The sequence below is a fragment of the Triticum urartu genome, chromosome 7A (assembly GCF_056163025.1).
Source record: "Triticum urartu cultivar PI428250 chromosome 7A, HENAU_Tu73, whole genome shotgun sequence".
Classification (NCBI taxonomy): Eukaryota; Viridiplantae; Streptophyta; class Magnoliopsida; order Poales; family Poaceae; genus Triticum; species Triticum urartu.
This window is the reverse complement of record NC_141879.1, coordinates 199,729,332-199,756,292: the sequence shown is the minus strand read 5'-3', so window position 1 is coordinate 199,756,292 and position 26,961 is coordinate 199,729,332. Positions and strand designations below refer to the sequence as shown.

At 43.8% G+C, this 26,961-nt stretch overlaps 1 long non-coding RNA gene across 1 annotated transcript; it reads left to right on the top strand.

Moving 5' to 3' along the window:
* The first annotated feature begins 9,185 nt into the window (after window positions 1-9,185).
* On the top strand, window positions 9,186-10,200 carry LOC125522817 (uncharacterized). The gene is made up of 2 exons (XR_007289979.2): window positions 9,186-9,818; window positions 9,996-10,200. It is a non-coding gene; the product is annotated as an uncharacterized LOC125522817 (long non-coding RNA).
* The last annotated feature ends 16,761 nt before the right edge of the window (window positions 10,201-26,961 follow it).

Here is a 26,961-nt window from a genome sequence, read left to right as displayed (position 1 = left end):
CATGGCTTCAAGCCATTTTGCGGAATCTGGGCTCACCATCGCTTCTTCATAGTTCGTAGGTTCATCATGATCTAGTAGCATGACTTCCAGAACAGGGTTACCGTACCACTCTGGTGCGGATCTCACTCTGGTTGATCTATGAGGTTCAGTAGTATCTTGTTCTGAAGTATCATGATCATTATCATTAGCTTCCTCACTAATTGGTGTAGGTGTCACAGAAACAAGTTTCTGTGATGTACTACTTTCCAATAAGGGAGTAGGTACAGTTACCTCGTCAAGTTCTACTTTCCTCCCACTCACTTCTTTCGAGAGAAACTCCTTCTCCAGAAAGTTTCCGAATTTAGCAACAAAAGTCTTGCCTTCGGATCTGTGATAGAAGGTGTATCCAATAGTTTCCTTTGGATATCCTCTGAAGACACATTTCTCCGATTTGGGTTCGAGCTTATCAGGGTGAAGCTTTTTCACATAAGCATCGCAGCCCCAAACTTTAAGAAACGACAACTTTGGTTTCTTTCCAAACCATAGTTCATAAGGCGTCGTCTCAACGGATTTTGATGGTGCCCTATTTAACGTGAATGCGGCCGTCTCTAGAGCGTATCCCCAAAACGATAGCGGTAAATCAATAAGAGACATCATAGATCGTACCATATCTAGTAAAGTACGATTACGACGTTCGGACACACCATTACGCTGTGGTGTTCCGGGTGGCGTGAGTTGCGAAACTATTCCACATTGTTTCAAATGTACAGCAAACTCATAACTCAAATATTCTCCTCCACGATCAGATCGTAGGAATTTTATTTTCTTGTTATGATGATTTTCAACTTCACTCTGAAATTCTTTGAACTTTTCAAACGTTTCAGACTTGTATTTCATTAAGTAGATATACCCATATCTGCTTAAGTCATCTGTGAAGGTGAGAAAATAATGATATCCGCCACGAGCCTCAACATTCATCGGTCCACATACATCTGTATGTATGATTTCCAACAAATCTGTTGCTCTCTCCATAGTACCGGAGAACGGTGTTTTTGTCATCTTACCCATAAGGCACGGTTCGCAAGTACCAAGTGATTCATAATCAAGTGGTTCCAAAAGCCCATCATTATGGAGTTTCTTCATGCGCTTTATACCGATATGACCTAAACGGCAGTGCCACAAATAAGTTGCACTATCATTATCAACTTTGCATCTTTTGGTTTCAACACTATGAATATGTGTGTCACTACTATCGAGATTTAATAAGAATAGACCACTCTTTAAGGGTGCATGACCATAAAAGATATTACTCATGTAAATAGAACAACCATTATTCTCTGATTTAAATGAATAACCGTCTCACATCAAACAAGATCCAGATATAATGTTCATGCTTAACGCTGGCACCAAATAATAATTATTTAGGTCTAATATTAATCCTGAAGGTAGATGTAGAGATAGCGTGCCGACTGCGATCACATCGACTTGGAACCATTTCCCACGCGCATCGTCACCTCGTCCTTAGCCAATCTTCGCTTAATCCGTAGTCCCTGTTTCGAGTTGCAAATATTAGCAACAGAACCAGTATCAAATACCCAGGTGCTACTTCGAGCATTAGTAAGGTACACATCAATAACATGTATATCACATATACCTTTGTTCACCTTGCCATCCTTCTTATCCGCCAAATACTTGAGGCAGTTCCGCTTCCAGTGACCGGTCTGCTTGTAGTAGAAGCACTCAGTTTCAGGCTTAGGTCCAGGTTTGGGTTTCTTCTCTTGAGAAGCAACTTGCTTGCTGTTCTTTTTGAAGTTCCCCTTCTTCTTCCCTTTGCCATTTTTCTTGAAACTAGTGGTCTTGTTGACCATCAACACTTGATGCTGCTTCTTGATTTCTACCTCCGCAGATTTCAGCATTGCGAAGAGCTCGGGAATAGTCTTATTCATCCCTTGCATATTATAGTTCATCACGAAGCTCTTGTAGCTTGGTGGCAGTGATTGGAAAATTCTGTCAATGACGCAATCATCTGGAAGATTAACTCCTAATTGAATCAAGTGATTATTATACCCAGACATTTTGAGTATATGCTCACTGACAGAACTGTTCTCCTCCATCTTACAGCTATAGAACTTATTGGAGACTTCATATCTCTCAATCTGGGCATTTGCTTGAAATATTAACTTCAACTCCTGGAACATCTCATATGCTCCATGACGTTCAAAACGTCGTTGAAGTCCCGATTCTAAGCTGTAAAGCATGGACACTGAACTATCGAGTAGTCATCAGCTTTGCTTTGCCAGACGTTCATAACATCTAGTGTTGCTCTAGCAGCAGGCCTGGCACCCAGTGGTGCATCCAGGACGTAATTCTTCTATGCAGCAATGAGGATAATCCTCAAGTTACGGACCCAGTCCGTGTAATTGCTACCATCATCTTTCAACTTTGCTTTCTCAAGGAACGCATTAAAATTCAACGGAACAACAGCACGGGCCATCTATCTACAATCAAACATGAATAAGCAAGATACTATCAGGTACTAAGTTCATGATAAATTTAGGTACAATTAATCATATTACTTAAAGAACTCCCACTTAGATAGACATCCCTCTAATCCTCTAAGTGATTACGTGATCCAAATCAACTAAACCATGTCCGATCATCACGTGATATGGAGTAGTTTCATTGGTGAACATCGCTATGTTGATCATATCTACTATATGATTCACGCTCGACCTTTCGGTCTCCGTGTTCCGAGGCCATATCTGTATATGCTTGTCTCGTCAAGTATAACCTGAGTATTCCGCGTGTGCAACTGTTTTGCACCCGTTGTATTTGAACGTAGAGCCTATCACACCCGATCATCACGTGGTGTCTCAGCACGAAGAACTTTCACAACGGTGCATACTCAGGGAGAACACTTCTTGATAATTAGTGAGAGATCATCTTATAATGCTACCATCAATCAAAGCAAGATAAGATGCATAAAAGATAAACATCACATGCAATCAATATAAGTGATATGATATGGCCATCATCATGTTGTGCTTGTGATCTCCATCTTCGAAGCACCGTCGTGATCACCATCATCACCGGCGCGACACCTTGATCTCCATCGTAGCATCGTTGTCGTCTCGCCAATCTTATGCTTCCACGACTATCGCTACCGCTTAGTGATAAAGTAAAGCATTACAGCACGATTGCATTGCATACAATAAAGCGACAACCATATGGCTCCTGCCAGTTGCCGATAACTCGGTTACAAAACATGATCATCTCATACAATAAAATTTAGCATCATGTCTTGACCATATCACATCACAACATGCCCTGCAAAAACAAGTTAGACGTCCTCTACTTTGTTGTTGCATGTTTTACGTGGCTGCTACGGGCTTAAGCAAGAACCAATCTTACCTACGCATCAAAACCACAATGATAGTTTGTCAAGTTGGTGCTGTTTTAACCTTCGCAAGGACCGGGCGTAGCCACACTCGGTTCAACTAAAGTTGGAGAAACTGTCACCCGCTAGCCACCTTTGTGCAAAGCACGTCGGGAGAACCGGTCTCGCGTAAGCGTATGCGTAATGTCGGTCCGGGCCGCTTCGTCCAACAATACCGCCGAACCAAAGTATGACATGCTGGTAAGCAGTATGACTTATATCGCCCACAACTCACTTGTGTTCTACTCATGCATATAACATCAACATATAAAACCTAGGCTCGGATGCCACTGTTGGGTTTCGTAGTAATTTCAAAAATTTCCTACGCACACGCAAGATCATGGTGATGCATAGCAACAAGAGGGGAGAGTGTGATCTACGTACCCTTGTAGATCGACAACGAAAGCGTTAGCACAACGTGGTTGATGTAGTCGTACGTCTTCACGGCCCGACCGATCAAGCACCGAAACTACGGCACCTCTGAGTTATAGCACACGTTCAGCTCGATGACGATCCCCAGACTCTGATCCAGCAAAGTGTCGGGGAAGAGTTCCGTCAGCATGACGGCGTGGTGACAATCTTGATGTACTACCGTCGCAAGGCTTCGCCTAAGCACCGCTACAATATTATCGAGGACTATGGTGGAAGGGGGCACCGCACACGGCTAAGAATATGATCACGTGGATCAACTTGTGTGTCTAGGGGTGCCCCCTGCCTCTGTATATAAAGGATCAAAGGGGGGGTGCGGCCGGCCAGGGAGGGCACGCCAGGAGGAGTCCTACTCCCTCCGGGAGTAGGATTCCCCTCCTTTCCTACTTGGAATAGGATTCGGGAGGGGGGAAAGAGGAGAGAGAGAAGGAAGGGGGGCGCCGGCCCCTTCTCCTTCTCCTATTCGGACTGGGGGGAGGGGCGCGCGGCCCAGCCCTGGCCACCTTTCCTCTCTTCCACTAAAGCCCACTAAGGCCCATATACTTCCCGGGGGGTTCCGGTAACCTCCCGATACTCCGGTAAAATCCCGATTTCACCCAAAACACTTCCGATATCCAAATATAGGCTTCCAATATATCAATCTTTATGTCTCGACCATTTCGAGACTCCTCGTCATGTCCGTGATCACATCCGGGACTCCGAACAAACTTCGGTACATCAAAACTCATAAACTCATAATATAACTATCATCAAAACCTTAAGCGTGCGGACCCTACGGGTTCGAGAACAATGTAGACATGACCGAGACACGTCTCCGGTCAATAACCAATAGAGGAACATGGATGCTCATATTGGCTCCTACATATTCTACGAAGATCTTTTATCGGTCAGACCGCATAACAACATACGTTGTTCCCTTTGTCATCGGTATGTTACTTGCCCGAGATTCGATCGTCGGTATCTCAATACCTAGTTCAATCTCGTTACCGGCAAGTCTCTTTACTCGTTCCGTAATACATCATCTCACAACTAACTCATTAGTTGCAATGCTTGCAAGGCTTATGTGATGTGCATTACTGAGAGGGCCCAGAGATACCTCTCCGACAATCGGAGTGACAAATACTAATCTCGAAATACGCCAACCCAACATCTACCTTTGGAGACACATGTAGAGCACCTTTACAATCACCCAGTTATGTTGTGAAGTTTGGTAGCACACAAAGTGTTCCTCCGGCAGACGGGAGTTGCATAATCTCATAGTCATAGGAACATGTATAAGTCATGAAGAAAGCAATAGCAACATACTAAACGATCGGGTGCTAAGCTAATGGAATGGGTCATGTCAGTCAGATCATTCACCTAATGATGTGATCCCGTTAATCAAACAACAACTCTTTGTTCATGGTTAGGAAACATAACCATCTTTGATTAACGAGCTAGTCTAGTAGAGGCATACTAGTGACACTCTGTTTGTCTATGTATTCACACATGTATTATGTTTCCGGTTAATACAATTCAACATGAATAATAAACATTTATCATGATATAAGGAAATAAATAATAATTTTATTATTGCCTCTAGGGCATATTTCCTTCACCGGCAGCCTCTCCAACTGGAACTACGGCTGCGGCGGCGGCTCCGTCCCCCTGGATCCACGACGGCTCCATCCCCTGGATCCATGGCGGCGGTGGCCTCCCGTCCCCTAGATACACGTCGGAGGCAACCTCCTCTGCTTCCAAACGCAGCGACGCCCTCCCTCCCACACGCTGCTGGCAAAGTACGGGCCGTCAACCTCATGCGCGCCGGCGTCCAGCCATCATTGCTGCCGTCCCAGCTGCAGAGCGCCCACATCCCACTCTTCCCCTACTCGACGGGCCAAGCCATCACCTGCCGGGTTAGGAACCCCTGCCGCTGCTTCTCACCTTCCAGCGAAGGTGCCGCACCAGGCCATGTAGGCTACTGAAGGTGCAACAACATCTGCATTCCTTCTCACGGCTATGTTCTCTGACTTTTTGCTACTACGAACACCCACAGAGGAAGAGTAGTAACTCTGAATCTGAAGTTCTACCCGAAACTGAACTTCTACTTCTTCGCTACGTCGGAGTCCTTCATCGCTTGCACTACTTGCTTCTAGCATCTTGTCCATGGAGTCAAAGCGCTGCCTGGAGTGCCATCTTGGTTTTGGATGGGGCTCCGTCGCGACCCAGCTTCTCCCTGTACTCTGCAACTTGTTCACCACCGTGGCTGCCCTGCGTCCTCACAACTTCTACGGCTAGTCCACCAACGCGATGCCAGTGCACCCTGAGCAAAGCATGGGGTTTGTGCTAATGTGTCTATTCGTGCATGGGTGTGTGCGTGCATGCTAGCATTTGTGTGTGCGCTGGGTTTGTTGCTTGCATGCTGTGATGTATATGTATAGATTTTGTCTGAAGTTCATGTTGTGAACCCAACTAAGTTTGAACAAAAAAGATCACATCATTGCTGCTTCGAATTTGCTCCTATACCAGAAATATCGCTTCCATGTTGTTATACTATGTCCACTTATGTATTGTTTCTAAATGGCTTTTTGTCTGAAGGTCAGTAGTACCTTTGGGTGCAAAAAAGTTGATTCGTTTTCATGGGTCCTTTAAAAAAGAATGGGAAAAAGAAGTTTCCTTCTCCAGAATTCATCACTGCTCTGAAATGTTAATTCTTCTTGTGTGTTTCTAATGAGGCTTGTGCTTCATGGATAGAGAGATAGAGACATCAAGGAAATTGTTCATGTTTCCTTTCTGTCTATGTACTTCAGAAACATTTTGTGAGAGAGAAAAGGTGAGTGACGTACTCTTTTGAGAGATACAAAGTGCTTTGGGCTCCAATCTTTTTCTACACAAAATTATACGTTTGTGTCTCACCAATGTAGCCGCCAACAGATGCTTTGTACAAAACAATCTTGGTTTCATGTGAGAAGTTCGACTATAAAATAAACACACGTTCACATATAGTAAAATTAGTGCAAATAAAAAATTTCGTGAGCCATGTATTGTTGATATTTTTTAAAACAAAAATTAAAATAACAGACATGTTTGATGTTGTAACAATATATTTTTCTAAATTCTTAAAAAAACCCAAGAAGGTCAAAATGAAATAACTCAGTCGTTCAACTTTTTTAATAAGAAAACAAAATTTCCTCGTTTCTAGAAAAACAAGAAGTTCAAATTTTAATAATAGAGCGCTTCAAACTTTCATAAAAAAGATTTAAGAAATAAAACCAGGAATTCCATATTAAAAAGGTGAAGAAGTTCGATGATTATAGAAAACTCAGATTTTCCTCATAATTAAATAATGGAAACAAGAAGTTAAAAAATAAAAAACAAGAAGTTCAACTTTTAAAAATATAACGCTTCAAAATTTCATAAAAAAGATTAAGAAATAAACCACGAAGTCCATATTAAAAAGATGGAGAAGTTCGATGATTATAGAAAACTCAGATTTTCCTCGTAATTAAAGAATGGAAACAAGAAGTTCAAAAATAAAAAACTAGAAGTTCAACTTTTAAAAATATAACGCTTCAAATTTTATTAAAAAGATTAAGAAATAAAACCAAGAAGTCCAAATTAAAAATATGGAGAAGTTCGATGATTATAGAAAACTCAGATTTTCCTCGTTATTAAAGAATGGAAACAAGAAGTTAAAAAATTAAATAACAAGAAGTTCAACTTTTAAAAATAGAGTGCTTCAAAATTTCATAAAAAAGAATAACAAATTCAGATTAATATTCATAAAAAACTCAGATATTTTCACGTACCCGAGAGAAGTTCAGCTTGATAACTGCCAGAAGTTCACGTACTACACGGTGTGCATTTTGTATTAAAAAGAATAAAAAAAGCAAAGACTAAAAGTTTGTTGATATAAGTTGAAGTCCTCCGTCGGAGAAAGTTAAAAAAAATATTATGAGAGAAGTTTATACAAAAGAAATACCATTTGTGTAACACTTGACGAATGGATGAGGAAATTACAAATGAAAAAATACGTCACAAAAGTTCAACGTGAAAACAGCAAGAAGTTCACCTACTACACTGAATGAATATCAGATGAAAAACTTTTAAAATCGTCGCGAGTATGAAAAAATGATCAACACGGGAAAGTTGTGTGTTTACAAAAACTTTCCATCGGTATATCACTTGCTCAGTTTCGGTGAGTGGATGAAGAGCTACGAGAAGTGGATGGAGATCTACGAGCAAAAAAAGCACGTGAAAAACAAAGTGAAGTTCAGATACACGCGCCGAGAAGTTCAGGTTCTTCACGCAGTGCATTTTCGAAGAATCTGTTTCGCGATAAAGGCAGAACGAATGATCTCGCCATTTTCGTAATTACTTGAAAACGGCTAGGAACCAGAGAAAACCATCAACATGAAAAAGTTTTGAATTTTCCGTAGCTTTTCAGCAGTATATCATTTGCCCCATTCCGATAAAGTTTGTATAAATTACGACAAGAATACGTTTTTAGTCATTTTCAAAACTGATATAAAACCATAATGAATTAGCGGAAACAATATATACAAAAAAGTTTCGCATTTCTTTAAGATTTTCAACGCCATATCATTTGCTGCATTTGGACGTACGGTTAAAAAATTAGCTCAAAAATACGAACTCGGTGGAAGTTGTACCATTTTCTAAATTACTTTTAAACTGTTCAAAATTAGAAAAAAACCTTTAACATGAAAAAGTAGCATATTTTCATAAGCTTTCGAACGCCATATTATTTGCCTCAATTGGGTTAGCCATTTAGAAATGGCATCGAAAAAATGAACTCGGCTGTTCAGTTTGCGAAATTCTACAATTTTCCAAATTACTCTTTAACCATAGGGAATTAGAGAAAACTTTCAGCATATGGAAGGAGCGGTTTTGCAGCAGCTTTCCAACGCCATATTATATGCCTCATTCCGATCAACAGTTTAAAAGTGTGATGGAAAATACGATTCACGTTTTTTGTATGAAGAAAAAACGGTTTTCAAAACTGCTCTTAAACTGCTTACATTTTGCTAAAAATTTAACTTGGGTCATGATACTGATGTCCATAGCTTTCCAACAGTATATCGCAAGCCTCATTTGGACACCTTTTAGCTGAAGTTCAACCTAGTACTCGGGGAAGGTCAGGCGCGTTACTCGGGAAGTTCAGGTTGTGATCAGAATATTATTCTGATCCCGTGATCAGAATAGTGTTTATGTATATATATATAGTGGCACTACTCTAATCTTGGGATTATAATAGTTATTTGGATCACGGTGTACCCCTAAAAGGGCCCGATGGGAAGTTCCTGATATCGGGCGAGCTAACAGAAAAGGCCCAAAGGCCCCAACCTCTTATTCTATCGCCCATCTTCCCCCGTGCCCGCGACCTCCAGCCGGTGCCCACCTTCCCCCGCCCCCGCCTCCTTCTGGGCGCGACGCCGGCCCCGCCTCCTCCGGCGCGAAGCCGCCGCCCCCAACTCCTCTTGGCGCGTCGCCGCCCCCGGGTCCCTAAGCGCCTCCCGCCGCAGCCGACCCCGCCTCCTCCAGCGCGAGGTCGCCGCCCCCACCTCCTCCGGCGCGAGGCCGCCGCCCCCACCTCCTCCTGGTGCGCCGCCGCCCCCTTGTCCTGACGCACCTCCGGCCTCCACCGGCCGCCACTCCGCCGCAACCACCACGCCGGCCTCCCTCCCCCCTGGATCCACCGCGGTGGCGGCCTCCCTGCCCCTGGATCCACCGCGACGGTGCCTCGCTCCCCCTGGATCCACGGCCGCGGCGGACAGCCTCCCCCTGGATCCACCAGCCGTCAACCTCCCCCCGAGCACCTCCCTTGTTGTGCTGCAACCGGGGCACCGCTACTGCGCCACCCGCCCCAAACACCGTAGCTCCTCCTCCATGAATACATCACGGATGTCCACCTGCTCAACGACGGCGCCAACCTAACTCTGACCATGGCGACAGTCGACGGACGCCAATGTTGCAGGTATTGCTGCTACTTCTCTTCCCCGATCTCACTCCCTCCCTCTCCCTGACCTCTCTTTCTTCACAAATATCTTCTCTGCTGGAGGATTTGAACTTCTCCAAATTTGAACTAAAACTAACTGCAAAAATGTTTCTGTATTTTGCTTATGAAAGAATTGACTTGATGTTTGAACTGCAGGCCTGTCTTCTTTGACCGGAAGACGCTCTAGTTTAGCAGCATCAACAATGGAAAAAAGAGAGGAAGAAAATGGATGTCAGGCTCATCTCTGGAGTCTTTGCAATCCTTTCATGCTAGGTGTTTGTGTAAAGCATGCTCATGCATGCCTGTGGAAGTTGAAAGGAAACAAATGTTCCAGTATCACTATCAGCATATATTTTCTAAATGTCAACCTAGAGAAAACGCGATGGCGCGACTAGTCTAGATTGTGAGGAGAAGTTCATATTCAGAAAGGATATAAGTTCACATAAGCTAGTGACCATGGACAAACAAAGACCCAAAAATTGTTTTGTTGTCTAAAAAATGTTTACAATATTTTTTGTATGTGAATGTGTACAATCAAAACAATGCGTGTGTGAATATAGGTTGCTAGTCATTAATCTGTTGGTATATCTATCATCAACTATTTCCTTTGTTTTTGAGAAATCTTGTGAAGAAATAATATTCCACTCGAAAATTCCTTGGAAAGTTCAGACACATCGTGCACATGGAAAATCATGGGAAGTGCTTCTAGTCGAGAGCAATACCACGCAAAAAGTGAAACCACCGTGGAGAAGAAAAGTTAGAGGGGAATTGTAGTGTTTGTAGTGTGGAAAAGAGAGAAGAAAGTTGACGTTCAAAACGAACCAAAAGGCATTTAGAAAAAAGAGTTTGCTGAAAAGCAAAAACTAGAAGTTCACAAAACAAAAAAGCCCATATATAAGTTAAAAGACAAGACAATATAATTAAATATCTGTTTCTAAAACTAAACTAAGAAATTCAAGTTTGGAAAATATAGCAGGTCAATGTTTATAAAAAAATCAGAAATTTTTGTATGTAAAAATAAAATCAAGAAGTTCAAATTAAAAAAACCAAAGTTGTTTAAAAAATATAAAAATTGAGTTTTCCCTGTTATGTCCAAAAAATATAGAAGGTCAAATTAAGTAACGGAGCGGTTCAATATTTATTACAAAACTAGTATTTTTCCATTACTAAAATAAATAAACCAAGAAGTCGAAATTACCAAAATAGTGTAGTTCGATATATATCGAAAACTCATTTTCTTTGTTATTAAATAATCAAAAATCAAGAAGTTCAAATTAAAAATAACGGAGTAGTTCAATTTATAAGGATAGCTCAAAATATTTACGTTCTACGAAAAATAAAAGTATGAAGTTCAATTTGAAAGGAAATGTTTGATGCTTATTTAAAAACATATTTTGTAAGAATAAGACTAAGAAGTTCAAAATAAAATAACAGAGAAGTTTGAAGTATATTAAAAACTCATTTTTTCCTCGTTATTAAAGAATAAAATGAAGAAGTTCGAATTAAATACAAGAACAACAAAAAAATAAGAATATTTTCCATTTTTTTAGAAAAACTACAAGTTCAAACTTTGCGAGTATGAAAAAATTGTCAACACGCGGAATTTGCGTGTTTTCAACAGCTTTCCACCGGTATATCATTTGCTCAATTCCTGTAAGTGGTTGGGGAGTTAGGGGCAAAATACATCACGTGAAAAACAGACTGAAGTTCAACCTCTTCACGCAGTGCATTTTTGGAGACTCTGTTTTTGCAATGACAGTAGAACGCAGGTCTCAGAAGTTCAGATTGCTAACTAACAGAAGTTCACGTACTACACGGTGTGCATTTTGTATTTAAAAAAAGAATGAAAAATCAAAGGCTAAAAGCTTTGTTGCTAGAAGTTTAAGTGCTCGGCCCGAGAAAGTTCAAAAATTCTTATGAGAGAGGTTGAACAAAGATACGTGACAGAAGTTCAAGGTGAAAAAACAGTGGGAAGTTCAACTAGTACACGGAAAGCGTTTCAGATGAGAATATAAGAATAGAAAACAAAAAGCTTAAAATGTTTGTTGCAAGAAGTTCACGTACTCCTTAAATTGCATGTAATTTGACGTATACACAAAAATGTGACCGAAGTTCATATATAGTGAAAACAATGAGAAGTTCAAGTACTCCAAGCAATGCATTTCAGGTGAGAATAAAAGTATAGAACAATAAAAGCTTAAAAGGTTTGTTGAAAGAAGTTCGAGTGCTCTGTCCCGGGAAGTTCAGAAATTCTTGCGAGAGATGTTCACCTTGTATTTCCATGTTCAAAAACACAACAAGAAATTGTTTTTTGTGTTTTAAAATAATTCTCTCAATCCACAAAGAAGTTCAGTTATTATTTGGGAGCAATTTGATTTAAAAAAGAAAATAAATAATTCAAATTATAAAAATGGAAAAAGTTCATGTACTACATGGTGTGTGTTTAATACGAGAAAAATGAATTAAAAGGCAGTGTCCAATTTTTTTGTTGCTATAAGTTCAAGTCCTCGGTCGGAGAAAGTTAACAAATTCATTGTGAGAGAAGTTTGTACAAAAGGAATATCATTTGTGTAACACTGATGAATGGATGAGAAAATTACAAACAAAAATATGTCAAAGAAGTTGAACGTGAAAACACCAGGAAGTTCAACTACTACACTGAATGAATTTCAGATGAAAAACTTTTAAAAACGTTGCGAGTATGAAAAAATGATCAACACAGGAAAGTTGCGTGTTTAGAGCAGCTTTTCATCGGCATATTATTTGCTGAGTTCCGGGGAGTGAATGGAGAGCTACGAGCAGTTGATGGAGAGCTACGGACAAAAAAAACACGTGAAAAACAGAGTGAAGTTCAAGTAGACATGCCGAGAAGTTCAGGTTCTTCACGCGGTGCATTTTCGAAGAATCTGTTTCGCGATAAAGGCAGAATGAATGATCTCGCCATTTTTGAAATTACTTGAAAACGGCAAGGAATCACAGAAAACCATCAACATGAAAAAGTTTTAAATTTTCCGTAGCTTTTCAGCGGTATATTATTTGCCCCATTCCGATAAAGTTTGTAGGAATTATGGCAAAAATATGTTTTTAGCCATTTTCAAAACTGACATAAAACCGTAATGAATTAGGAGAAACAATATATACAAAAAGTTTTGCATTTCTTCAACTTTCCAACGCCATATCATTTGCTGCATTTGGACGTACGGTTAAAAAATTAGCTCAAAAATACGAACTTCGTGGAACTTGTACCGTTTTCTACATTACTTTTAAACTGTTCAAAATTAGAAAAAACTTTTAACATGAAAAAGTAGCGCATTTTCATAAGCTTTCCAACGCCATATTATTTGCCTCAATTGGATTAGCCGTTTAGAAATGACAACAAAAATACAAACTTGGGTGTTCCGTTTGCGAAATTCTACGATTTTCCGAATTACTCTTTAATCGTAGGGAATTAGGGAAAACTTTCAACATATGGAAGGAGCGGTTTTTCAGCAGCTTTCCTACGCCATATTATTTGCCTCATTTCGATAAACGGTTTAAAAATGCGACCGAAAATATGATTCACGTTTTTTGTATGAAGAAAAAATGATTTTCAAAACTGCTCTTAAACCGCTTACATTTTGCCAAAAATTTAACTTGGGGTCATGATACCGATGTCCATAGCTTTCCAACGGTATATCGCAAGCCCCATTTGGACACCTTTTAGCTGAAGTTCAACCTAGTACTCGGGGAAGGTCAGGCGCATTACTCGGGAAGTTCATGTTGTGATCAGAATATTATTCTGATCCCGTGAAGCCTTGTTACAGGCTCTAAAAAAAGAGTGTGGTCTACAAAAGTTTATATTGGACCGCGTGTCGCACGTCTGCGCCGCCTGTCCTCAGCGAGGGGAATCCTTGAAGGAAGTAGCCCCGTAGGTGAGTGTATGGATCCGAACTCCGATGGAGTCGGTCTTAAGTGTTTCTCCTTTGCGCTACCTGCTTTTAAGAAGTATTGAAAAAAACAAAAGTATATAAAAACCGTTACCGGAATGTTTGCAGACTTATCCGTATTGTGCTTCCGCCGATGCCCATGGTATCTTAAGTGCGCAGTTATGTATGCGTGGTATAGCTTCATCGTGTATATGGGAGGTGGAAACCGAACTGCTATTTCTGTTCGGGACTTGATTGATCTTCAGGGGGAAATTTCTTCTGGCTCTTTGCATTTAGCTGTTGAACCATTCCGTCGTCCCTATTACCTTGTGCCCCCCTTCCCTTGTGTTCGGTGTTGAGTTTGCTGGCCTGCTTGAGGACCCAACAGCTTCTGTTGGTATGATTGGCTGGCTTATTGGGGTGGCCGTGAATCTGGCAGGGTCAGTCTAGTATCCTATCTAGGTTGGATGGTCCATCTTTGTTTGCCTTGAATGGCTTTTTCCGTTGACTGGGGTTGGAATTGTTGAATCTGGCGTTAAACACTGTGTCGTGTAATCTATCGTTATCATTGCGACTGTTGTATTTGCTTCGTCGTGGCTTGCCATTGCCGTCTCGGATTTCAGAAGTGCCCGAGTCGCTCCCGTGCAAAAGGGGGTCATTAGAGCGGTAAGGGCTGTCATGGATCTAGGTCCTTCTTGACCGAGGTGGCGTGCAAGCCATTCATCTCGGACGCTATGTTTGAAGGCCACAAGGGCTTCCGCGTCCGGAGAGTCGACGATTTGGTTCTTTTTAACTAAGAACCTGGTCCAGAGCTTCCTTACTGACTCTCCGGGCTGCTGGACAATATTACTTAGGTCATCGGTGTCTGGTGGCTGGACATATGTTCCTTGGAAGTTGTTGCGAAAGGCATCCTCCAAGTCCTCCCAGCTGCCAATAGAATTTTCTGGCAGATTGTTTAACCAGTACTGAGCTGGTCCTTTGAGTTTTAGTGGTAGGTATTTGATGGCGTGAAGGTCATCTCCGCGGGCCATGTGGATATGGAGGAGGAAGTCCTCAATCCATACCGCGGGATTCATTATTCCATCGTATGATTCGATATTCAAGGGTTTGTACCCGTCTGGGAATTCATGCTCCATTACTTCATTAGTGAAGCACAGAGGGTGTGCAGCGCCCATATGTTGGGCCACGTTGCGGCATACCTCTGACGGAGTCCATCTACGGTTTTCAGCCCGGGCGTGGCTAGGTTTGTCACGTCCAAATAGGTGGCCGTCGTCGTGTGTCGAGGTGTGTCCTTGCAATCCATAGATTGCTCTTGGGTATCCTGTTTTACTACCCAGCCCTTTTAAAGGTTGTATATACAACCTTGAGCTGTTTTGTTCTTGCCTTTACGGCGAGGTGGGGCGGTCAGTTGTTCGGCTTGAGTTGCCACTTTAACCGGACCAAGTTGTGGTCGACCTGCCGCATTGTGCGATGATCGTACGGGCTCAAACGCCTTATCGTCGCCCTGGGGTAGCAATCTATGCTTCGGGTAGCTTTTGGCTGGGCCACCGAGGCCATATTTTTCGGCGGCTAGGACTTCGGTCCATTTATCATTAAGCCGATCTTGGTCAGCTTGTAGTTGCTGCTGCTTCTTCTTCAGGCTCCTTGCGGTGGCTATTAGTTGGCGCTTTAGGCGCTCCTGCTCACGAGGTTCCTCAGGCACGATGAAATCTTCAGCGCCGAGGCTCTCCTCATCCTCAGAGAGTGGAAGGTAATTGTCATCCTCCGAATCTTCATGCGTGGCCTGTTTACCGGGGCTATCCCACCCGTCGTCCCGTTCATCATTAATTGTATCAACGAGGTCTTCGTTGTCTTCGGCGTCATTGTCCATGCCATCAATATTCTCGGAATCGCAATCTAGTGTTTCGGTCGAATCCTCTACTGTTGCTATGAAGTGGGTGGCGGGTGGGAAGCAAAATTATCCATTGTCAGCCCCTAGCTCGAGCCGGATATAGCTTGGCTGAGAGTCCTCCGCCAAGGACAGGTTTTTAATGAGTTTGGCACGTCGCCCAAAGGAGAGTGCTGGAAGATGTCTGCGGTGCTGAATTGGAAGATCGATAAACGATCAAGCTCGGCATCCGCAGGCTCGCGTGGTTCGGAACCTACAGCCGAAGACGAGTGCGATGTTCCGGTGGCATAGGCGTCGAGTGAGACCAGGTCCATGTGCGGCTCCAACACCGTGGAATCGGCGGCCTCCGTGGTGGGGTTAATCTTCCCGTCTTTGGATGGTGCGGCCTGCTCTGGCTCTAGGGCCAGAGCGGTTACAGGAGCGATCTCCTGGATGCGGCCCGATGATAGATTTAAGTCATGATCATCGGGGTGATCGGGAGCGGCTACCGCGGTATCAAATCCGGCGAAGATCAAGTCTCCACGGATGTCCGCAACGTAGTTCAAGCTCCCAAATCTGACCTGATGGCCAGGGGCGTAGCTTTCGATCTTCTCTAGATGGCCAAACAAGTTGGCCCATAGTGCGAAGCCGCCGAACATGAAGATCAGCCCGGGGAGGAAAGTTTCTCCGCAGACAGCGTCGTTATTGACGATTGAAGGAGCCATCAAGCCTTTCAGCGACAACACATAGGAACTCTCGATGAAAGCACCAATGTCGGTGTCAAAACCGGCGGATCTCAGGTAGGGGGTCCCGAACTGTGCGTCTAAGGTCAATGGTAACAGGAGATAAGGGACACGATGTTTACCCAGGTTTGGGCCCTCTCTATGGAGGTAATACCCTACTTCCTGCTTGATTGATCTTGGTGAATATGAGTATTAGAAGAATCGATCTACCATGAGATCGTAATGGCTAATCCTTAGAAGTCTAGCCTGTATGACTATGGTATTAAGTATATCCTATTCAGACTAAACCCTTCGGTTTATATAGACAACGGGGGGATCTAGGGTTACATAGAGTCGGTTACATAAGATGGAATCTTCATAGTTGTTCACCAAGCTTGGCTTCCACGCCAAGGAGAGGCCTATCCGGACACGGGTGTAGTCTTCGGTCTTCACGTCTTCACAGCCCATCATTCCGGCCCATAGATAACAGGTCGGACGCCCGAGGACCTCTTAGTCCAGGACTCCCTCACCGGGCCTCTTCCTGAGCTCGGGAGCAGGCCTCTCGCGAGGCTTCGAGGTCGCGCCCGAGGTTGATAGCCACCTTCAGCTTATGCCGCTCCTCCACCAGCCGAAGACCCTCGGCCACGAGGCGCGCGTCCACATCCACGAGCTCTTCACCAAGCTGGTTCATCGCGCCCATCGCCTCCTGAAAGAGCTCGTGGCGGACGACGCTCCTTTCTTGCACCGACTTGAGCATGCTGCTGACTCCGTCCTCCGCCGCGGGGACGCAGATGGGGCCCGGAGCGGCTCGTCCCCTTTTAGCAGGGTGCTGGGGGCTAGCACCCACCCAGTTGCAGGCCAGGCCTCGCGAGGAGCCCGAACGAGTGGAGGCCCGCTGCTTGAAGAGGAGCCCAAGACCGAAGCCACACAGCCACCATCCATGAGCAGGGGAGGAACCCTTGGCCCGCTTGCTGTATTCCAAGCAAGGCCACGAAGGAGAGACGACGAGGGCACGAGCTCAAGACGCCTTGTCGATGGGCTAGCTTCCCCGGTTGACTCCACGCCATGAGCAGTGCGCGGTCTTGCAACGCTCAAGTCTGGCGGGGAAACGAGGCGAGAGGAGGTTGCTTCTCAGGAGATTCTGCGGCGTTGGCGGAAGGGATCCTGAAGAGACATCGTCAGGAAGGGAAGCAGCACGCGAAGAATCACCAAGATAAGGTACTTACTCGTCAACGGCGATGTACTTCCTCTGTTTTAACAGCCCGAAGGTGCCGCTGCCGCGGCTTGGGGACACCTTCCTCTTGCGGAGCTCTTTGAAGTCCACGCAAAGCCGACTGAAGCGCTGGACATGGCGGCTAACATGAGGCGCAACCGGAGAAGCGCCCAAGGGGGCAGCCTCGGGAGAGCCAAGCTGAGGGGAGCTATCGGGCTCTGCCTCACAGTGATTTGCCAAGGCCTCAGGAGCCCCGGCCTCGGGAGGCGTGGGCTGCATCGCCCCCTCAACCGCCGCCCTAGGGCAAGAATCACGAGCTCCTGAGGACGACGCCTCGGGAGCCCTGGGCGGCATCAGCACCTCGGCACCTGTACCATCAGCCTCCAGCGGTGCTCGCCCCCTGCATCCACACTTGGGGCGAGCCCGGCGCCAGCAGCAAGGAGGGGAACCACGTCGACGGGGTTCTCACGGGGCCCCACCAGACCGACGGGATGCAGCCCCCACTCATCGAAGGAGGGCATATGCTCCACAAATTCCACCTTGTTCGAGAAGCGGAACAGCAGGCAACTCTTCCTGGGCATGTCATCTGGCGACGGGACACCTGTCAGGACCTCGAGAACCGTTCGACACGTCTCAAGGGGAAGCCTGGACTCCTGAAGTCTCATGAGGTCCTTGCTGCTGAGCAAGGCCCACATTGGCCGGGAATGGCGCTGAAGCAGAGCAACCCGACGCCAGAAGAACTCCTTCACCACCATAGGCGCGGTCACGCCAAGGTCTTTCAGCCCCTTCAGCCTGAGCCAGACAAGGGCAAAGCACGAATCGGTGAGCCTTTGATGGCACCAACCGGAGTTGGGAATGGCAGGCGCAGAAGGAGAATGGAATAGAGGGTTGAGCACTCCGACAGCAACGACTACCCACCGTGTCCAAAACTCGCTCGTAGATGGTGGAAGCTCGAAGTTAATCCCCGCGCCTGCCGTCGCCGCCGCGGCCTGGAAACTTAGGCACCCCGAGCTCTGCCGGGGATCAATCAGGTGCAACGAGAAGAAGTGGTGGAGAAGGGCCACGGAAGGAGCAATGCTCACCATGGCCTCGCAAACAAAGGAGAAAATGGCAAGAAGGTCATGGATTGGGGATCAAGGTGCAGCATGTGGATCTGATAATGGGCAAGCACTGTGTTGAAGAAGGCAGAGAAAGGAGGAACTAGGCCAGCCCAAAGGGCGTCGATGAAGAATGGGACCTCGATGGCTGTCCGGTCGATACGAGCACGAGACGCAGGTCAGGCCACCATCCTTCCCCACTCATTGAAGCTAGAGGCGATCATGGGACGCACCTTGTCCATGGCTTCTTGGTTGAGCACCAGCGACCTGCCAATGGCAGGCTCAGCGGCTGGGTGTAGCCCGGCGGAGGACAGGGGACTCTTCCCTTTCTCCGGCTAGTCCGGTGCCATGACAATGGGAGGATTGAGCTCAGATCAGATCGGGGAAGAGGCTGAGCTTCGAGGAAGCGAAAGAATTGGGGAGTGCGCGGCAATAATGGGAGGGAAACCGTCTAGACCGCGGTGGCCGCCTAGCTAGGCGGGTATCAAGGCAACGTGGGGAAGCGGAGACGCCCACGTCCAATCAGTCACCACACGTCGACCAAGGCCGCAAGCTATTAGGACCCGTGGCGCTCCGCACTTGCCCTTTGGCTTCGCCTAGAAGCCAAGCCCGAGCACGCCTTGGGCCCAGGGGCTACTGTCGGTGTTCTGCGAACGGGGGTCCCTAGACTTGCCTACCTGCGGCCCGCGGCGTGGCTCTGCAAGCGGGCCTGTACAACCCATCTTCACCAACAAGCATTCAAGACCCTCGCGAGGTCCTAGCTTGCGAGGCAGACGACACAAGACCTCCTCGGGAGTGGCCTCACCAGGCTGGCTCATGAGGGGCGGAGAGATCAAGGCCATGCAAACCTCGCGAGGTTTCAATGACGTGAGCCATGACGATCGAGACCAGGCGGGCGCCAGCACGCACAGTGTCCTTGTTTCCCCTTTGGTGCTAATGAGGCAAGCGCATGCGAGGAGTATCGAGGCGTCAAGCAAAGGTTTCCATATCGATGCAATGAGACCAAGACCAGGAGGACGGCAAGATGGAGGTCACCATGGAGCCCAAGGCGGCATCACCACCAGAGCCTTTGACAGGCGAAGACTGCTTTTGTCAGGATAACTTGTACTAGCTGTCCCCTTTCAAATTGGCCGTTGTTGGCTCCCTTCCCGCTCAATATTTGGGAAGAGGACCAGGGCCTCTATAAATAGGACTAGCCACCACCACCATTCGGGTCTAGATCGAATCCATAGCACACCAACCACTCAAGTTCACGAAGAACAAGAACACCTCACCTCAGGAGGCTGTTCTTCCCCTTGTATTGTTCATCCTTAGCCCGAGAGGCAATCCACCACACCACACTAGAGTAGGGTATTACACCACAACGGTGGCCCAAACCAGTATAAATCATGTGTCTCTTGCATTGCGAGTTCGTCGAGATTACCCTTGAGATCGCGGCGAGGTTGTGGGCATGAGTAGGTAGGGGGAGATCTTCGTGCGCACCCTAGTGTTCTAACCTTGAGGGTTTTGCCGGAACCCATGATCCGACAGATTCCTCGTCAGATGATGAATTTTATTTAAACGGAGAAGAGGACGTTGCAATGCTAGTGGCAATGCACAAGGGGAAGAAACCAAAGCATGATGGCTCCGTGTATGGTTGTGCATTAATTTAGAGAGAATGGGTTGATGCGCACAAGAGGTTGATGTGCAACTTCTTCGGTTCACCACCCATTTTCCCGGAGAGGTACTTTCAATGAGGGTTGAGAATGTCCAGAGACTTCTTCATCCACATTTGCAATTCCGTGAAGCAGCATGATCGATCCTTCGAGCAGAGGAGGAATTGTGTAGGGTTGCTTGGACATAGAACTGAACAGAAGGTCACTGCCACATTGCGCATGATGGCCTATGGTGTTCCTGCAGACTACATTGATGACAACTTGGCAATGGCAGAGAGCACTTCTATCTTCTATGTCAAATAATTTACAAAGGCTATTGTAGAAGTGTTTGGTGCAGAGTACTTGAGATCTCCCAATGCTCAGGACACTCGGAGTTTGTTGGAGATGAACAAAGTTCATGGGTTTCCAGGTGCTAGGGTCCGTCGATTGCATGCATTGGAAGTGGAAAAAAATTGCCCAAGAGTATGGCATGGATAGTTCAAGGGTCGTGGGAAGGATGCCACTATCATTATTAAGGCCGTTGCTGATCAAGAAACATGGATTTGGTATTCATATTTTGGGATGCCTGGATCTTGCAATGACATTAACGTGCTCGACCGGTCACCCCTTTTTGCCAAGTTAGCAAATGGAGAAGCATCACCGTTGACCTTCGAAACAAATGGCCTCACATATAACTAAGGGTACTATCTAACGGATGACATCTACCATAGGTGGAGTACTTTTGTCAAACCAATTGCAAAACCCCAAGGTAAGAAAGAACTCATCTTTCAAAATGCACAAGCGGCAGCTAGGAAAGTTGTTGGTAGGACTTTTGGGATTTTGCAATCTCAATTTTCTATTGTGCTGGGACCATCTATATTCTGGGATAAAAAAACCATTTGGTATATCATGACTACTTGTGATCATGCATAAGAGGATCATTAAGAATGAGCATGGACAATGTTTAGATTACACCTTCTATCACTTGATGGGCATACGCGTTATGCCCATGAGAAGAGTGGAGAGAATCAAATGCTTCATGAAGGTGTACAATGAAATTAGAGACTCCGATGTGCACGATCAACTTCAGAAAGATCTGTTGGAGGAGTATTGGAAATATCTTGGCGAAAGAGGCACCTAGTTTCATTTATTTGTTTGTGTATTGTGCATAACTATGGTGCATGTGTGTTGCATTTGATCTTGTGGATTTCATGAACTATGTAATAATTGTATATTGAGGACATGTGCAATATAGCTGATGTTTATTTCAATTTGTGCGGCTGTACAACACCTCAACATCACTATAGCGGCCGCACGGCCGCTGGCCAATTTTTCATCTCAAGTTTATATCACCTATTGGAATTGCACTTTTACATCTACGTTTTGCATTATCCTTTGGAGTTGGTCCTTTTTTGGAGATGCAAAAAGTACTTTTTGGCGATGTAAATTTTTACATCTCCAAATTTGCATCTTATATTGGAGATGCTCTAAGGTATTATAATTTTTGCGCTAAATCAAAGTTTTTAAGTTTGACAAAATTTTAAAATAACAATATATTAATAACTACGATATTGAAAAGTACACTAGGAAAATATTTTTCATGGCGCCTTTATTGTATTGATTATTTTTCGACACACTTGATCGAACTTACTCTCTCCATCCTTAAATAAGTGTAAGTTTAGCATTCAAAATTAGTCCACAAAAGAGTATACTTCTACAAATATTCATTTCTAAGAACTCGGACAAGAAACAATTCTCAAAAAATTAAAAAAATTAAAAAAATCCAAATAAAATTCATGGTAGATAATTTGGTGCGTGAGATGCGCTCCAAATTTCAGATCATATGGACATACGAGTAGCTAAAAAAAGGCAAATTGGATTAGAACTGTACATGAAAATAAAAACAATAACAGACCCCAAATTTGTCTTTTTTGCCAGAGCTACTCAAAGGTCCAAATGATCTAAAATTTGGAGTGCATCCCACACACCAAATTATCCATTGGACAATTTTTTTGGATTAGAACTGTACATGAAAATAAAAACAATAACAGACCCCAAATTTGTCTTTTTTGCCAAAGCTACTCAAAGGTCCAAATGATCTAAAATTTGGAGTGCGTCCCACACACCAAATTATCCATTGGACAAGTTTTCTAGTATTTGTTTTGAATTTTTCTTCATCGTGGTGCAGATGATGCTAAGCGCGAATCACTACTCTCCTTCCGTCTATCTTCTCAATGCACTTTCAAGTAGAAAAAAGGTTTCTCTTTCATCACAGAGGAATCAAGACCAATAACATTTAACTAATGGACTCCTCACTTTCTACATGCACTAGCTCATTGGAGGTGGGGTAGTTAAAGATGAGAGAGATGGTGGCTTGCACCTATCCAATTCATTTTCTACTCCACTCTATAATCAGTCTTAAAATTTCTATATGTACACTTTTTGAGGATGGAGGGAGTCAAAAGCATTGACTTAGGAAAAAACTTAGATGCCGTACAATTTGTATGTAAGAGATGGACTAATAGAAAAACACACTACAAATTATTCTATTGTTTAAATGTCTGAGATCAAGTATGATATACTTTTATCAAATATTTCTTGAGTTCTATGACTCTGGGGTATCATCGCAGGATTGATATTATGGACCAGAGATAATATACTAGGTTGTTCCATTTAAAGATGTATGCATGGTGTTCCAAACACGGGATGCGTACGGGCCGGCATACAATAGCATGCGCAAGCTACATACATTGTTTTAGTATCGCACCACTCAGTGAAGAAACATAGCACTATGAGCATGTGTTTACCTGACCCCCAAATTTTCAAACCGAGCCGATGTTTTGGTTGCCCCTCGAGTTTTTATGATCGTGGATTTCCCTCGCGGTGAATTTGTTTGCCAATAATTTTGGTACGCACGCATTTTGGTAGGGCTTGTGTATGCAGACACAATCCAAATGAGCCCTATTCTTTTAATGTAAACTTCAAACACTTGACTAGCTACATTCACGATCGCAAACTCTGATTCTTCTTAACCCTAAGTAGTTTTTTATGTGCATGGTGCGACATATGTGATGTGTTGCAATAACTTTCACTGTATTCATCACTTTTCCTCTAGCGGGAGTAGGATTTTATTTGTGTGTGAATGGTGATAGTACTTTTTCTCTTAAATAGGAAGAGTACATCAGATACTATATATGATCCTGCAGACCCCTGCATGTCAAGCAGTTTAACACTACCGTAAGGAGCACTTGCACATTGGCATTACTATGTTTTAGTTAACACCTATGTCCACTGAAGTAGCTCCCTGGTTCACGGTATGATCACGTTAATATACTAAAGGTTGTGTGCATCAATTGATGTCAAGGCTAGGATCTTTACCCTCTTTGTAAAAACAATCAATATGGATGATTCTTAGAAGGCTAGCTTATAAAGAAATATCTCTACAGATTAGACTTGTTTTGATGTAATCAACCCTAAGTTCATTATTGGGTACATGCAATTTTCATAGAGTGTATAGTCGTACATATCAATAGACTAATGAGCATAAAGACACTTGAAAGTGAATGATTGTGTCTGGACATAATTAGCCGACTCAAATGCATATATTCATACTAAAAATTGAATTGTTTACTATGTGATGGTATTGACAACATTTTCTTGTTTTCACACCTTGGTGCTCATTAGATTATGCGTACAATATATAGGATATGTCATGCACCACCACGCTCGTTAGATCTTTTGTTCAGTTAATTAGCAAGAACTCTTGGCTAGAAAGGTCCCTCGTCATAATGGCATTCGTTATGCACATGCAATGCAATGCTATATTTGCTTTTCTTGCACTTAGATATGTTTGAAAAACCTTACATAACTTATGTGAATTGAAAAGATCTAGTTAGTCATACCTACACAAAATTTTCCGTATAAAATTTGATAAAAACAAGGTTACCATACATCCTGCCATCTAAAGTTTTAATATATGATTGCTATTATGGAACATAGATGATATACTTGTTTCTTCCTATTAAAGATGTATGTTTATACATGTTCCAACCATGGGTGGTGTATAGGCTGCATAACAATAGCATGCGCACGCTACATACATTGTGTTAGTTATTACCGCTCAACTAACTAACATAGCACCAATCATAGACAAAAAACTATCTAGTGATTTGATCACGCCGCCAATGGACCTAACCTTGGTTGACACTAAGTTTCTTGGAAATAAACTCCAAACACTAGACTAGCTAAGTTCACGGTCATAAATTATGATGCCTCTTAACACTAGGTAGTATTATGTGTGCATAGTACGACATATGTGATGTCTAGCTATAAATTTCACAATATTCATCACTTTTCCTCTCGTAGGGACCGATTTTGTTCAGTATGTTAATGGCAATAATGGTTACTCAGTATCTTCTATTCTTGAATAGGAAGATTAACATTAAATCTTTAATTTGGCTTGTAGAAGCATGGCATGCACTTCAACACTACCATGCGGACCACATGCACATGGGCATTACTATGTTTAAGTTTGCACTTATCTTCATTGAAGTACCTCCATGATAGATGATGTGATCACGTGAATATACCGAAGGCAGTGTGCATCAATCCATGCAAAGGCTGGGTTTTTACCCTTTTTTAAATATCAATTTGCCAAATTTTGAGCAGGTTAGCCTACAAGGAAATATATCTATGGGTTGGATGTCTTGATCTAATTCAACCATGGGTGCACTGTTAAGAAAATAGAACTTATATAGAGTGTATAATCATAAATATCCATAGACTAATCAAGTATAAAAACAAATGGAAGTAGTTGATTCACCTACTTGCGCTCTGTGCTTTTAAACCAATATCAAACATATGAAAGTGAATGATTACGCATGGACATGAACAATGATTTGAATGCATAAATGCATGCTAACAGTTAACTAACTTGTGATATGATGGAAGTGATGACTTGTTCTCCCATATTGGTGCTCGTTAGATTCTCCATACAACATATAGGGTGTATATCATGCACCTCATTAATCATTAGAGTCTGTCTCCAATTAATTAATAAATACTTTGATAGAAACATGCCTCATCATATCCACATTCATTAGTGCATTCAAGTCAATTCTAGTTTCACTTTGCTTTTATGGGATTATATATGTTTGAAAAAATACCATTAGTTATGTGAATAGAGAAGGTTCTCATTAGTCATACCTAACAAAAAAATTCCATTTGAAATTTGAAAATAAATCACGGTTCACGGATGTCATACATCCCACCCGGACCTCTAAAGCTTGAATACATAAATTGCGTACTAATGCCCACATAAATATTTGGAAGCGTTTGCCCATGAGTTGACGTCAAAAGATGGCTAGCACGCAATAAATGCATGCAAGCAACTTGGTTGTGATAGGATAGAAGTGACACCACAGAGGTATATGTGTCATCGCCTGACAACACATTGGTGCTCAAAAGCTCACTAAATTAAGAGATTCTCCATATGACACGACAAAGCCTTTGTCCGCTCACGGTTCCACATATGCTGACAGGAAAAAAATGACACACGTATGCCCTAAATGCTCCACGGTGGTCTCTCAGCACCACACAACTCCGCTATTGGGGAACATAGCATGCAATTTCAAAAAATTTCCTACGATCACGCAAGATCTATCTAGGAGATGGATAGAAAAAAGAGGGGGAGAGTGTGTCCACATAGCCTCATAGACCGAAAGCGGAAGCGTTAGGTTAATGCAGTTGATGTAGTTCAATGTCTTGACGATCCAACCGATCTAGTACCGAACGTACGGCACCTCCGAGTTCATCACACGTTTACCTCGATGACGTCCCTCGAACTCTTGATCCGGCAGAGGGTCAAGGGAGAGTTCCGTTAGCATGACGGCGTGGTGACGGTGATGGTGATGTGATCCGCGCAGGGCTTCGCACACGGCTAAGAGAACAATTGATGTGTCTTGGGGTGCCCCATGCCCCTGTATATAAAGGAGGGGAGGAGGAGGCGGCCGACCAGGAGGGGCGCGCCATGGGAGGGAGCTCTACTAGGACTCCACTCCTATTAGGATTCACCCCCCCATTTTTCCTTTCTTCACCGGAAGGGAAAAGGAAGGAGGAGGACAGGGAGAGGGAAAGGCGGGCGCCACCCCCTAGTACAATTCGGACTGCCATGGGGGGCACCCCTTGTGTCCCTCCTCTCTCTCCACTAAGGCCCATCTAGGCCCAATACTTCCCCGGGGGGTTCCGGTAACCCCTCGGTACTCCTGTAAAATACCCGAACCACTCGAAGCCATTCCAATGTCCGAATACTACCTTCCAATATATGAATCTTTACCTCTCGACCATTTCGAGACTCCTCGTCATGTTTATGATATCATCCGGGACTCTAAACAAACTTCGGTCACCAAAAACACATAACTCTTAATACAAATCATCATCAAACATTAAGCGTGCGGACCCTACAGGTTTGAGAACTATGTAGACATGACGGATACACATCTCCAATTAATAACCAATAGCGGAATCTGGATGCTCAGATTGGTTCCTATATATTCTACGAAGATCTTTATCGGTTAAACAGCAATAACAACATACATTATTCCCTTTGTCATCGGTATGTTACTTGCCCGAGATTCGATCATCGGTATCATCATACCTAGTTCAATCTCGTTACCAGCAAGTATC